The sequence below is a fragment of the Caretta caretta genome, chromosome 10 (genome assembly GCF_965140235.1).
Source record: "Caretta caretta isolate rCarCar2 chromosome 10, rCarCar1.hap1, whole genome shotgun sequence".
NCBI lineage: Eukaryota > Metazoa > Chordata > Testudines > Cheloniidae > Caretta > Caretta caretta.
Genome location: NC_134215.1, coordinates 59539115 through 59553768, shown reverse-complemented (window position 1 = coordinate 59553768; position 14654 = coordinate 59539115).

The following is a 14654-nucleotide window of genomic DNA, read 5'->3' as shown; positions in this document are numbered from 1 at the left end:
TTTTAATAATCTAGCAAAAACAAAGCTAGTTATTCCAATTTGAGATTAACACTATTGTTTATTACAATGAGAATCCTTGTATGGTGCATAATAACCTTGATATACATAGCAGCTGAACCCTTGTTGTCTTTACATTATGTCGAGCAGCTATTAAACATAAAAGGGATGTTAAAAGTATTTCTATCACTTGTATTATGATAGCAACTAGGGACTCCACTTGAGAATCAAAGCCCCATTACTCTTAGCACTACAGATATGTAACAAAGAAGGTGGTCCCCAGCCCAGAAAGCTCAAGAATTATGGGATTTTCATTGTAGTATGCCAACCCATTGTCTAAAAAAGGCTTCTAAAAGAAGCCAAATAGAAGCTTCATCTTTAGAAATGGACATTTAGAAAAAACACACACCCTCCTTATAGACGCTCCTATGGAATTTAATAAGGCCCTATATATATTGTTACTCCTTTTGACCTGAGCAGCTAGCCAACAATTCCAGGTCTAATAGGTTGTTCCAGTTAGGAGTAGGAAGAGAACATGGTGACAGTCAGGTATTTCTTCGATGCAGTTTTGTTTATTTACAAAAAATGTACAAAGTCCTGTGTCTCTGAGAGCAGAATGAATCAAATAGCAGAAAATAGCTTCTTTTGCTCAGAGCACCAAAATATTCTTTTCAGCTTGCACCCCTGACCACAAAAAATACTTCCTAGGTTTCTTCTAGGGTCAGCCACCATGCTTTCAGCTACTCCTCCAGGCTGTCTCTCACAGCCTTTCCTTGTTTTTGTCTGTTCTGCTTCCCCCTGCCACATCACTAGTCAAAACAATACTCAACAAAAGCTTCTAAGGAGCTCATATATTCCTTTTGTCTTAGGTGGGGGGTTAGCTTTACAGTTGTTAATTGAAGGATGAGTTCACACCTCTGTCTCAATGAGGTTTTTAACTTAGTCCATCATAGGGTCTCATCCAGTTAATAGTATAAATGTAAACCTATAGTCTTGATAGGAAATTTATATCCTTCGTATACTTTTGAAGCACTGTATAAAGTTCAATAGAAAAGGTATGACTTTCTATTAAGCTATATAGGACTTTTCCACCAGAGATTTACAGAGCAAATAGATTGCATGTCAGTTATAAGTGCTAATTATTGGCATTGATGAGGTATCCATCATTGTGGTTTCTGGATGCATTTTGATTGTAAAGGTGTCCCTGGAATAGGCAGTATTCAGTTCGTGATCCTCTGCAATACCAAACTAGTTAACTTTAAGAAAAGGGAGTGAAGAAAATTTAACCAGTGGCCGAAGTTCATGGAGATGGAAGGATCTGCATATCATGGTGTCACTGTGCCTCGGTGGGTCACAGCTGAGGATACCAGATTCAGGATGAACTGCTGAGAAATAGGGTAGACACACCCCAGACTGGTGGTTATTCTTCCATAAAATATTCCCTCCATATCACTAGAAATGAAATGGCTTTCTTGGCAGTATCCCCACAGCTATGACGTAAGTCAGGGAATAATAAGCACTCTCAGAAAGTTACAGTATATACAAAGAAAAGGAGGACTTGTGGCACCTTAGAGGCCAACCAATTTATTTGAGCATAAGCTTTCGTGAGCTACAGCTCACTTCATCGGATGCATACTGTGGAAAGTGTAGAAGATTTTTATATACACACAAAGCATGAAAAAATACCTCCTCCCACCCCACTCTCCTACTGCTAATAGCTTATCTAAAGTGATCACTCTCCTTACAATGTGTATGATAATAAATTTGGGAGAGTGATCACTTTAGATAAGCTATTAGCAGCAGGAGAGTGGGGTGGGAGGAGGTATTTTTTCATGCTTTGTGTGTATATAAAAATCTTCTACACTTTCCACAGTATGCATCCGATGAAGTGAGCTGTAGCTCACGAAAGCTTATGCTCAAATAAATTGGTTAGTCTCTAAGGTGCCACAAGTCCTCCTTTTCTTTTTGCGAATACAGACTAACACAGCTGTTACTCTGAAACCATATATATCCTTACATGTTGTCAAGGTTCCTCCCCCACTCTGAACTCTAGGGTACAGATGTGGGGACCTGCATGAAAAACCTCCTAAGCTTATCTTTACCAGCTTAGGTCAAAACTTCCCCAAGGTACAAAATATTCCACCCGTCGTCCTTGGATTGGCCGCTACCACCACCAAACTAATACTGGTTACTGGAGAAGAGCTGTTTGGACGTGTCTTTCCCCCCAAAATACTTCCCAAAACCTTGCACCCCACTTCCTGGACAAGGTTTGGTAAAAAGCCTCACCAATTTGCATAGGTGACCACAGACCCAAACCCTTGGATCTGAGAACAATGAAAAAGCATTCAGTTTCTTACAAGAAGACTTTTAATAAAAATAGAAGTAAATAGAAATAAAGAAATCCCCCCTGTAAAATCAGGATGGTAGATATCTTACAGGGTAATTAGATTCAAAAACATAGAGAACCCCTCTAGGCAAAACCTTAAGTTACAAAAAAGAATACACAGACAGAAATAGTTATTCTATTCAGCACAATTCTTTTCTCAGCCATTTAAAGAAATCATAATCTAACACGTACCTAGCTAGATTACTTACTAAAAGTTCTAAGACTCCATTCCTGGTCTATCCCCGGCAGAAAAACCAGCATATCGACAGACCCACAGACCCTTTTGTTTCTCTCCCTCCTCCCAGCTTTTGAAAGTATCTTGTCTCCTCATTGGTCATTTTGGTCAGGTGCCAGCAAGGTTACCTTTAGCTTCTTAACCCTTTACAGGTGAGAGGAGCTTTCCCCTGGCCAGGAGGGATTTCAAAGGGGTTTACCCTTCCCTTTATATTTATGACACATGTCCATAGGTTAACTGAAATTTACAGAAATGTCACAAGGTCATCTAATCCAGCCCCCTCTGCTGAAGCAGGACCAAGTTTGCCTAGACCATCGCTGACAGGTGTTTGTCAAACCGGTTATTAAAAACGTCCAATGATGGCAATTCAGCACCCTCCCTTGTAAGCCTATTTCAGTGCTTAACTATCCTTCTAGTTAGAAAGTTTTTCCTAATATCTAACCCAAATCTCCCTTGCTGCAGATTAAGCCAATTACTTCTTGTTCTACCACCTTCAGTGCGCAAGGAGAACAATTGATCACTGTTCTCTTTATAACAGCCCTTAACATATATAGAGATTGTTATCAGACCCTCGCCCCCTTACTCTTCTTCTAATTCTGCCCTCCAAAGTGCTTGCAGCCCCTCCCATCTTGGCATCCTCTGAAAATTTTATAAGCCAACTCACCACCTAAATTCCTTCTAAGCTGCGCGGCCTCCCAGCAGTCTATCAACTGCCTTGCACTTCAAGTGCCCCCTTGCCCCACTGCCATGCAGCTCCTACTCTCTGCAGCACTCCTAGGAGCCTCCTGCTTGCTATGCAGACCAGGGAGGGTTCGGGAAGCACTGATATCAGGGTGTCCCCCATCCTGCAGAGCAGGGGGGAAGGAGGGAGGGAAGGAGAGATACAACAGGGCTCCAGGGAGTGGGAAGTGGGACGGAGCTTGCTGGCAGCTGCTGCTGCATCTGAACAAGCAGGCTTCAGACTGGTGAGTGCCAATCTATTTAAAGGGACAGCATGCTTAAAAGGGGCAGTGCATGTCTGTCACACATGCACCCCTACCTCCCAACACATACTTCCTTTAATGCACATATATTCTGTAATTTTATGCTTTCAAAGTGCTGTTAGTTTAGTTTGACTCGTCTATGCATTTCATAATTTTTATTTCTCTCTTATGACTCAAAGAATTAAACTTAAGTGTGAGTTCTAAAATGCCTGACCTGTCCTGGCTGAAGTAATTATTCCTATAGTAACTTTTAAAATATATATTACATCTAGGTTTTTTGTTTCTATTGGTGGCGTACATCCGCACGTTACCTTGATATTGGTGCACATAAAATGCATTCCACACATGGAGGGAAAAAATTAGAGAGAACATTGCTCCACACTCATTAATGAAAATATTGGGAGGTGACTAATCCCTGCGGGACCCCGCTAGTTACATTCACCCAGTCTGACAGTGAACCACTGAGAACTACTCTGAGTATGGTCTTTTAACCAGTTTGTAAATCACTTTACAGTAATTTAATCTAGACCACATTTCCCTAGTTTGCTTATGAGAATCTCCTGTGTCAGAAAGCCTTACTAACATCAAGATATATCACATCTACAGCTTCTGCCTATCCACTAGGCAGTAATGCTGTCAAAGAAGGAAGTTAGGTTGGCTTAGAGCGATTTGTTCTTGACAAATCCATGTTAGCTATTACTTATAACCCTATTATCTTCTTGGTGCTTACAAACTGATTGCTTAGTAATTTGTTCTGGTATCTTTCACGATATGAAAGTTAGGTCTATTATTGATTGGTCTATTATTCCCAGGTCTTCCTCCCCCCCGCATCCCCTTTTTATGATAGGTACTTTGTTTGCCCTTCTCCAGTCCTCTGAGACCTCACCCATCCTCTATCAGTTCCCGAAGAATTGCTAACAGTTCCAAGATTGTTGCAACTAGCTCCTTAAGTACCCTAGGGTCCATTTCATCAAGTCTTGCCACTTTGAAAATATCTAACTTACCTAAATATTCTTTAACCTGTTCTTTCCCTATTTTGGCTTGCATTCCTTCGCACTTGTTGTTAATATTACTTGTGTTGAGTGTCTGGTCACCATTAACCTTTTTAGTGATGACTGAAGAAGAATAGGCATTAAACACCTCAGCCTTCTTGATGTCAGTTATTAGCTCTCCTTCCCTACTAAATAGAAAACCTACATTTTCCTTCATCTCTCTCTTGCTCCTAATATATTTAAAGAACATTGACTTATGTCCCATTCTGGGTGTAACTCATTTTATACCTTAGCCTTTGTGATACATTCCAAGTAGTTACACATTTGAGAGCCAGATGCTAAAACAGAAGAAACTCCATTAGTTTCCTCATTAAAGGAAACTTATTTCATGCAAATCTATGTTTTCAAAATCAACAGCCTAGTAATTTTTTTTTAAAACCTCAATTTTATATATTACCAATAAAATTCACCAGTCATCACAGGTAGCATGAGCATGTGGTCATAAGAACCCAAAAGGGAAAAAAAACAAAAACAAAAAACACAATCACATTTAAATGACACTATCTTGTTGTAAATACATCCTTGGGGTGCAAGTCTGGGGTTATAGCACCTGGGGGGAAAAGCAAGATCCAAAAAAAAAATATACATACTATATCATTTAGAGTATAATATGATCAATTAATGCTGTTGATCTTACCTCATTTGTTGCTCAGAAGAACCATGCTACAATGATCTACAGAGAATATATTTTAAAAATAATAAATTACCTTGGAAGCGGTGTTAGAAATCCCCCCCAATAATTTTTGCATATCTTTTATTTTTATAGGAATTGCATCAATGTTGGGTTTGCATTCACATAATCTAGGAGTACATTTTTGGAATGAATAAATACATGAAAATTCAACTCAAACCACTGCATCTAGTTTTCAGTGAGTTACTACTTTACAGAGTGCCCAGATGCTCTATATTTGATAGCACCATCCTATTTTCTAAGAAACTAACCTAATTTTGTCTGTCCCTTGGTAGCATAATGCACTGGCTTTTTTCGGTATGTTATGTTAGCCTCTGCTCAGTAGGCCAGAGAGAGTACGTCTTCACTGCAGAGTTACCATGGGCTCTATCACTGCGCCAGGTTTCTCCCCACTTCCAAACCATGCATGGCCATGCCCAATCTTTTCAAGGAAGTTTATTTCTTTCACAGAGGTTAGCACAAAAAACAGTCTTAAATCAATCCTTGGCCCCAGCCTTCAGGGCCACCACTTCTAGAGGTGTCTAGCACTCCAACTCCTGGCAGCTTGCTAGCCTCAGCCACCTCTGCTCCCTTCCTGAAGCAGCAGCAACTGCAACTGCAGGACTGCTGCCCTGAACCTTTGTCTTTAAGGGCCCGCCACAAGTGTTCTCTCTAATCCTCTGTGATTTTTCCCTCCCCAGGGCTCAACCTGCCTCAACCCTAATGTTAGGGTGACCATCTGTCCCATTTTGGCCGGGAGAGTCCTTTTTTTAAGCCCTGTACTGACTTTTTGGGCAAAACTGGGCATTTGTCCCATTTGCTCTTCCCAATTGAGCATCAGTTGGCAAGAACAAATGGGACAAATGCCCAGTTTTGCCCAAAAAGTGGGGCACAACCCCTAATGGGGCATGGAGGAACATGCAGGGGGATGAGCGGTAACACCAGCCCTGTGCAGGAGGAATGGCTCAGGAGAGCAGCTTAGGCCAGGCCAGCCCCATTTGGGTGAGGTAGGGGCTCAGGCTGGCCCCATGGGGTGTCCTGTTTTCCCTTTGGGAAAATATAGTCACCCTAACTAATGTCCGTGTCTCAGGCCCATGAGGAGGGAACATGTCACCTGCTTACAAATATCAGGCTGTTTGTTCTAATGTGATAAGAACAGCAAGATATCTTTCATGTAGCATATCACAACTGGAAGGGGAGGGGATACTAGGAGGAGGTACTGACAGACTAATGCCCTATGTGACTACATACTTGTCTAGGGTTAGCCCTATGCATTTGTTATAGCCTAAAGAAAACACAGTTCAGAAAGTGTTACTATGCACAATTGATTCCTAGACCACATGGTAACTAGTCAACATTAAGAGCTGGTAGCCTTTTAAATGTTGAAAAATTGTTCTTGGTTGGCACCTGCAGAATTACTTGCTCAGAGGAACGGGGACAATATGCTTAAAGGATATAGAAGAGAGCCATGAAAGACTTCACATTCAGAAGTGTAACAATGTCTAGATAACTTTCTACATCTCCATTTTTAAGCAGAATACTTTGTTTGCAGATTCCTCTCTCAACAAATGCACTCTTCCAAGCCAGCATAGCTGTGGTCTCTCAATACAAATACATTTAAGTCTTTGCTCGGTGTAGATTTTACTGCAAGAAATCTAATCAGATTGTGTGTGACCAGCAGGTCATTACAGAAATATTGTTTGCCTCTCATCTGATTTGTTTGCATGCATCTGATGAAGTGAGCTGTAGCTCACGGAAGCTTATGCTCAAATAAATTTGTTAGTCTCTAAGGTGCCACAAGTCCTCCTTTTCTTTTTGTAGCACAGGGGTGCTGAGAGATCAGCAATGTCATCAAATCCTGGTCCGCAAGAGTGCGATTCCTTCCCTGAATATGAGCAGACCTTTGAGTTGATGCTGGGCATTATTTCCTGTCTGAGAATGTGGCATCAGTCAACCAGATATCTAACAGGCTGGTTTCATCTGTCAAATTTCTCTCAAGGAGGACTTAACATTAATGGCATCCCAAAGGTCTGGTGGAGCTATGTGCGCTAGTACAGACAAACTGGAGGTTGAGGTATAATTCAAGCAGTCACTAATAAAAGGAGTGGCCGAATTCAGCTTCATGTCAACAAGATAGGTGTGGCAGTTGCACCCCCAGATTACAGAGCCAGTACAGATATATGAAGGAGATTCCTGATAGTTTTTGTATCAAAGTATTTCTTGAAACCTACAGCAAATGTCTGAGGATTTTATTTAAATGGTTGATGTCAGCCAAATTAAGATAAACACTTAACTCAAAAACCTGGAGAAGTAGCTTACACAACATGTCCTGAGTTAAAGATAGTTCTGGTATCGGATAGGCAATTTTTTGTTTAAATAAGGGATGTCCCTCATAATGCAGGACTGTGGGCAAACCAAGTCGCAGTAACCACTTGGACACATGGCTAAGGAAAAGGTTATTTTACTGACCGGAAAAGGAAAGGTTGCAAATACCCAAGATAGAGGCTTAATACTTAAAGTGAGCAATAGCAGTTCTCTGCTTGGGTCCCTAGGGGCAGTCCAACAGAGTAGGAACTCTTCAGGGCTATTGCCTAGGATGAATTCACAGTTAAGTTTCTATTCCAAGCAAATAGACACCTGCAGGTTTCCAGGCCAGGCTCAGTTAGTGTCTCTTATTGGGGCCTCTATGCAGTAGCTGCTGTTCCCCATAAGTCTCACACAGACCAGCACCCAGCTGTAATATCCACCAGTCACAGTTTGTTCCACGCATGGCTCTGCATAAAGGTCCTGGGGAATCTTTTCTGCTTCCAGTTTCCCTGCAGCACCTGGCTAGTTAAACAGAGCCCAGCCAATATGTATTTCAGGCCCTTTCTCTGTACCTGGCCAAGTAGAAGAGGATGTGCAGTGGGTTGATAGGAGCTGTAATCCCCTGCTTAGAAGATCCATCACACCATGAAGTGAAAACATGCAAACAAATCTCATCCACTCTCATCTTAGGCTTTCTGACAATGCCTTTTCTCTTCCCCAGTCGTTCATGTGGTATGTTTTCCTTTTAAATTTCCAAGTGAGTTTCATGCTTATGAAAATTAGGGACTAATAGCACTTACTGAAACTAGACAGAGTTCAGGAAAAGACTGTACAAGCTTACCCCATGCAGTGCTTCCAATTCTTCTCAATCCCATCTTGCAGAACCCCTGCTATTTTAGCCCTGGGCCTCTTTTCCTCAGAGGTTTCTAACTGTGTAGTTCTAAGGCTTGCACAAACATGCACTAAACTCAATTTAATTAGTGACCTACGTTAAGATTGTAACATAGGCTCTAGAAGTGTAAGACTGGTGCTCCTGCCCGCTGTACCATCTAGTCCCTTCTTACCTTAAAGCTACTGGGTGCAACTCCATAGTTAGAACTGTAATTAGCTTTCCACTATAATAAGCTATCTTTGGAACACCACTATCCAAATTTCTCAGCCCAAATCTAAACGGTGTGAAGTTTCAAAAACGCCGTAGGAGAATTTTTTCCTATTCTTCCTTCCATCCATATCTTCTCCCACACATACACAGGGTCTTTTAGGGCTAAAGAGACAACTGTAAATTGTGGCATAACTCTACAACTACTGCATAGCATGGGAGATTCCTGTTACCCTTGTATTCAGGCTGGTCTCTGCATGCATGAATTTGGGCCACAGTGTAGTGGTTAAGTGGTACATATGGCCCTGTAGGGCCTTTGGCACTGAGGTGTAAATGTCACCATTAATGACAATTGAGATCATCCTCACGTTTTCCTTTGCTAGTTAATCCGATGTTATTTTTTCCAGTACTGCAGTCATTTACTCAATAAATTTGTGTGCGCACACACACATTTTTGAGAGAGACTAACCTTCGTAAAGGCTGAGCACGTTACCTGCAGTAGATCAGGGTTTCAAGTTCACATCTGAATTTCCTAACCTGTAAAATAGTGCACAATTATTGTAGTAGAGCCAGAATAAAGGAAAATACTATGCCGTATGTTGCACACAGACTGCATAGACACTTTCTGTTCAGCTACATAAAATGTTTTCATATTTAAGTACCCTTTTTTATTTTACTCACCAGTGCTATGAAATATGTATATATTGTAGCCTGCATTAGTTCTGCATAAAAAAAAAAAAAAAAGCTAGTGACTTTAACCCAGCAGCAGTTCAAAGTGTTCACCTCTGGATGTAATATCTCCTACCCCTGCCTTGCCTCAGATAACCCAGTTCTGACCCTCAGCTCTGACTGACCTCTGATTAGGACTGTGATCCTACTCTCTGGCAACTGGCCTCTGACTCTGGGCCTAACTACTGACTCCTGCTTCAACCACTGAGCATGACTGCCCACCTCCCAGGGATGTGATAGTTACCTCTTTTCTTTTGATTTCTTGAAAAAAATATATATATAGCTATTGTACAAGTCAGATCCATTCCTATACATAATGGTTTGTCATTAAAAGTCATATGTATCAGTAAATAAGAGAAAAGGCAGATTTTGGTTCTGAGGATTTAGTCCATGGTACTACTGGAAGGTAAGTGCGTACATCCTAGATCAAAGAGATCCTGAAATATTTACACAAAATTATAATATGGATGAGTCATGATGCAAAAAGGAATACTAGAAGATTTATAAATAAAAAGGTCTGCTTTGTATCCAAGGCACAGCCATGGGCTGGTTTGATACCCCACAATCACCTCAAGCCATGCCATCTTTAAAAAAAATAAAAAATTAAGAGTGACGATAAAATATTGTGCCTGGAAAGTTTCAACAGATTCAGGTTATGACTGACTGAATAAGCATGTTTCAGAGTTGCACGTTTTGCAACATGAACAGTCTCCCAATACCCAATTTAGAAATTCTTAACAAAAGAAGATCCTGACAATCTTGGTGCCTAGAGGGAGATGTTTGCCAGGTAGCCTATATGGGACTCTCTTGATGAAAAACACCACCTAGAATTGCATCCAGAAACAAATAGGAGACTAGGGCTGGAGGGAAAATGTTGAATGTTTCCTAATGCTTACACCACGAAATTCTGTACTAGCTGAATCTTCCGGATGGTATAAAAAGTATTCTAGTCTGTTCTATTATACCATGCTCATCAACATAGAAGCTCTAATCTCCAGCTTGGATTATGGCAAAAGGTACAAATGACTCTGGTACAATCTACTTTGCAGTCAAATAGTTACAGTCATTTTGCTAATTACAGATAGAAAATGCAGCTACTTCTGAAATCTAGAATTCCAAATGCAACTGCGGATAAGAGAAACACTGCCAGACTGGTAACCTCTTTCACAAAGAGTGGGGTGACAGTCCTTACTTAGGGATCGGTTGGTAGGGAGCATGGCCTAGTGGTCAAGGCTTTGGCCCAGGACTTGTAGGGAGATTGTTGGTAGGGGAGCCCAGGCCCTCCCACTCCAGTAGGCTCTGACCCAGGGCCCTTTGAGGGCTATCTGTGATCTGACAGCCAGGGATGCTTAAGTCTGCCCTCCCTGGGCCACTTCCTATCTCACACACCACCAACCACCCCACCCCAGCAATTGTCCCCAAATTACCATCTGGCTTAAGGTGGCATGAAGGGTGTCTGCTTACCACAAGGCACCTTCTGGAGGCTATATATAGCATGGTAGCTCTCTTTTTCTCTTGGGACATAACTGTCACCTTCTGTGATATGGCCCACCTTCCTAGGCCAGATCAGTCCTAGGGCTTTCCCCTGCTGAGGTAGTCCAAACAAAATAAAGGGAATTAACAAAGCTTACAATCCATACAAGGGAGAATACTTCCATCTCAAACTATCTCTGTAGCAAGTCCCTCCTTCCCTCAGAGAGTAACCTCAAAACAGTTGCCTTAGGAAGCGGCTCTGCCTTTCCCTCTGCTTTTATCTGCTAGAGTTGCAGATCTGTACTATTCTCTAGTCTGCCACAAAATGATATACTCCCCTGCCTTTTAACTCCTCCTCCAGCTGGTGTATTTCCTGCAGGTGTGGCAGGGTGGGGCTGGCTGAGCCCAGAGCAGTTCATTAACCCCTTGTTGCCCAGTGTGGCCCCCTTAATATCTAACTCCATTTTCTATTGTTTATTATTCAACCATATATTTAGTAAGTATTTAGTGATGCAGTTTTATTTATAAGAATTACTATATTGATTTTTATTTTACTGAATGGTGTTTAATTCTACAAATCAAACTAGTTTCACTGATCACTGATCCTTCTTCAAAAAGGATCTGAAAAGTAACAGTTTCTTTTAATCTTCACAGAATATAATTTTTAATAACTACCTATAGAAATAATTCATAAAAATAAATCACATTGACATGCTTTCCCTGATTTCTTCTAGGACCCTGCATGGTGGTCTGGCAGCAGCTCCAGGCCACTTTTTACCCTACAGCTATTCCTCTAAAAGCTTCTGATTTGGCTTTGATAATGCTAAATCAAGTCATTTAAATTCCTTCTACATTTGGGGCACCTTCTAATATCTCAGCACTAACCCTTTCCAAAGGTCTGGGTGTAAATCTGGGATCACATCACCTGTTCCTGTAAGAGAAAGCTCCAGGTTCCCCTAGTAGATTTTTTTCTCACTTTTTCTGCTTGAGAGACTTTTCCCCTCCCACATATAAGTAGAGAATTTGACCCCTAGTTTCACTGAGACTTAGGAAACATGGAGGAGACATGGGCCCATCTGAACTGAGGCCCTATTCTATTCTGTACAGGTACTTATCTTCTCCTCATACCCATTTTATCTGAATGCCTTCCAGAAATGCATTAATCAATGTGACAAACATCCATCATAAGTGATTCATTCCTTTGCTTATCCCCTCCCTTGGGTGGGGGAATCATTTATGCGATGTGATGTTTTGTTTTGGTATCTTTTTTTTAAATATATGGATGAATATTTTGCTATTTGGTTATATCAGTGAAGGAAGGTCAAAGAAGTGCACCTTAAATACGAGTGGGACGTGGTGAGGTTTGTGATGCTTATGGTTACTGAGGGAGTTCATTCCACAATCTCAGAATGGCTCAGAAGAAAGCTCACTCTCCTGCATAGATGAATTTTACCCTTATGCTAGAGGGTCCCAGGCACCTAACTAAACCTTTTATACATACACCAAGATCCAGTGGATCGACGGTTGCCTATTAGAGAGTCCCATTGTTCTCGTGGAGCAACTGGCCACTTCATCCTTAGGGTGACTATATTTTCCTGTGCTGAATATGGGACAACTGGTAAAATTACTTGTATTCAAGTGAGTTCAATGGCAATCAATCAGAACTATGCAGTACAAATGTTCAAATTAGCATCAAGTTGACTGAGCCCCTGTTAAACAGAAATACTGTGTAGTTGGATTATTTTTATTTACCTTCTTATCTTTAAGGCTTTAGGGTTCACATGGGGAGAGGTGAGACACACACACTCCCATACACCTCTCTCACACAGGGCAGCTGACCGATCAAACTCCCCCCTCCCTGCCTGGTGCTCTCTGCCCTCCATGCCTGGCTGGGCCCCTGGGACTGACCAACTTCTCCTGGTGCCTGGCACCACAGGGTCACATTTCTGCCAGGATTCACACCAGAATGTGGCCAGCTGCAGCCTTTCAGCACTGTGCAGGAGGGAAGGGATGGGAGCTGCTTCCAGCCGCAGGGCAGGAGGAGGGGGGAAGGGATGACATGGCCCATGTCTCTGCAGAGCTCATCTCTTCTGCCCCCCCGCCCCCACACTCCCTTGTGGCTGGAAGTAGTTCCTGTCCCTTCCTACCCACACAGTGTCGAAAGGCTTCTGGCCACTGACATAACCCAGCCACCTCCTGTCCTCCAGCCACAGCGCAGGCAGGCAGGGGTTAAGCCTGAAGAATGCATTGTGCACCAGGGCCTAGGGAACCTGACTGCAAGGGCTTCAGTGAACCTGGCCAGAGAGGTGGCTTAGCAGGGGATGGTGCAGTCCCATGCTCCCTGGGGGCAGGACCAAGGGAGGATGTATGTGAAGAGGGTGCTAAGCCCCTGCCAGGGGGGCTGCTGTGGAGCCTGCAGGGTTGGAACGTGAACAAGCTGGAAATTGCTTCCCCCCATGCCATTCCAGAGCTTAGCTGAGGGCAGAGAGGATTCCCCGTGCCAGCGCTGTGTGGGGCTTTGGCACAGGCAGGGTTTGGCACCTCCTGGCAAGTGTCCCAAACCTGAGGGTCTTGGGCTTTCCCGGGGCACCAGCCCAGCTAGAAGCAGTGGGGGAAAGGAAGGAGCCTGCCAAGCAGGCTGTTGGTGAGCTGAGCACTCCGACTAGGGGCTGGTTCTCCGCAGAGCACTGAGAGAGGAATGCACCCCACCGGGGTGGGGGTGGGGGATATGAAGGAGCAGCGGGGCTGCGGTATGTGTGAAGGGGCAAAGCAGAGAGAGGACAGCAAAAGGCGGAGCACGTGAAAGGGAAGGACAGCGAAAGGGGGAGGACAGAGGGTGGGCAGCAGAGGCAACACGTAACTGGCCACTGCATGGTGCCTGCCCCTACTCACCAGCCACTGCAACTTGCAACACGCAGCCCGTGCCAGCCGGAAACGGGAAGGGGAGGCGGACCTCTGGTGGCCAAGAGCTGGCATGCATCAGGGGCTGCACTGACAGACCAACAGGGGTAGCAGCTGGCCCAGTGCGCTGCAGCTTTCCCTGCCACCAGCCTTGCACTCCCACCCTGATCATTGGCCACTGCACCCCCCCCCCCCCCCACACACACACTCATTGCTTGTGGGCAGGCAGCTAGCGACCAGGGACTCACCAGTAGTGATGCAGGGGAAACAGAAAATATGGGACAATTTGCCCATTTTTAAGAAAAAGTCAGGACACCTGCAGGAGGGCTTAAATACGGGACTGTCCCTGTAAAAATGGGACGTCTGGTCACCCTATTCATCCTGGACCTTTAGGCGATATTTTAGATATACTGGGCCTAGCCATTGAGCTCCTTGAAGATAAGAATGGAGACCTTGAACTTGATTAAATATTCTAGGTGAAGCCAGCATAGAGAACAGAGGATAGGTTTGATATGCTTGTGGTAGCCCGTGCAGTCTGCTGCGGCCCAGCAAAACAATGGACAGTACATGTAAGCAGTTAAGGGAATGCCAAGCTAAGCAGGTAGTCCACTACAACAAATGGAGCCAAGGAGCTGAGGCCACTACACATAAGGCAAAAGGTAAGAGTCCAAGCTGCACTGGGACACAGGTTATATGAGGTTGCTATCAACTCAGGACAGCCGTAGAGACAAAACCAAAAACAGCTGCAGACAGATAGGCGGCCCGGACAGATGTGTCCAGGACCAGGAGGACCTAGAAAGAGCCTCAGTCATCAACTGGCCT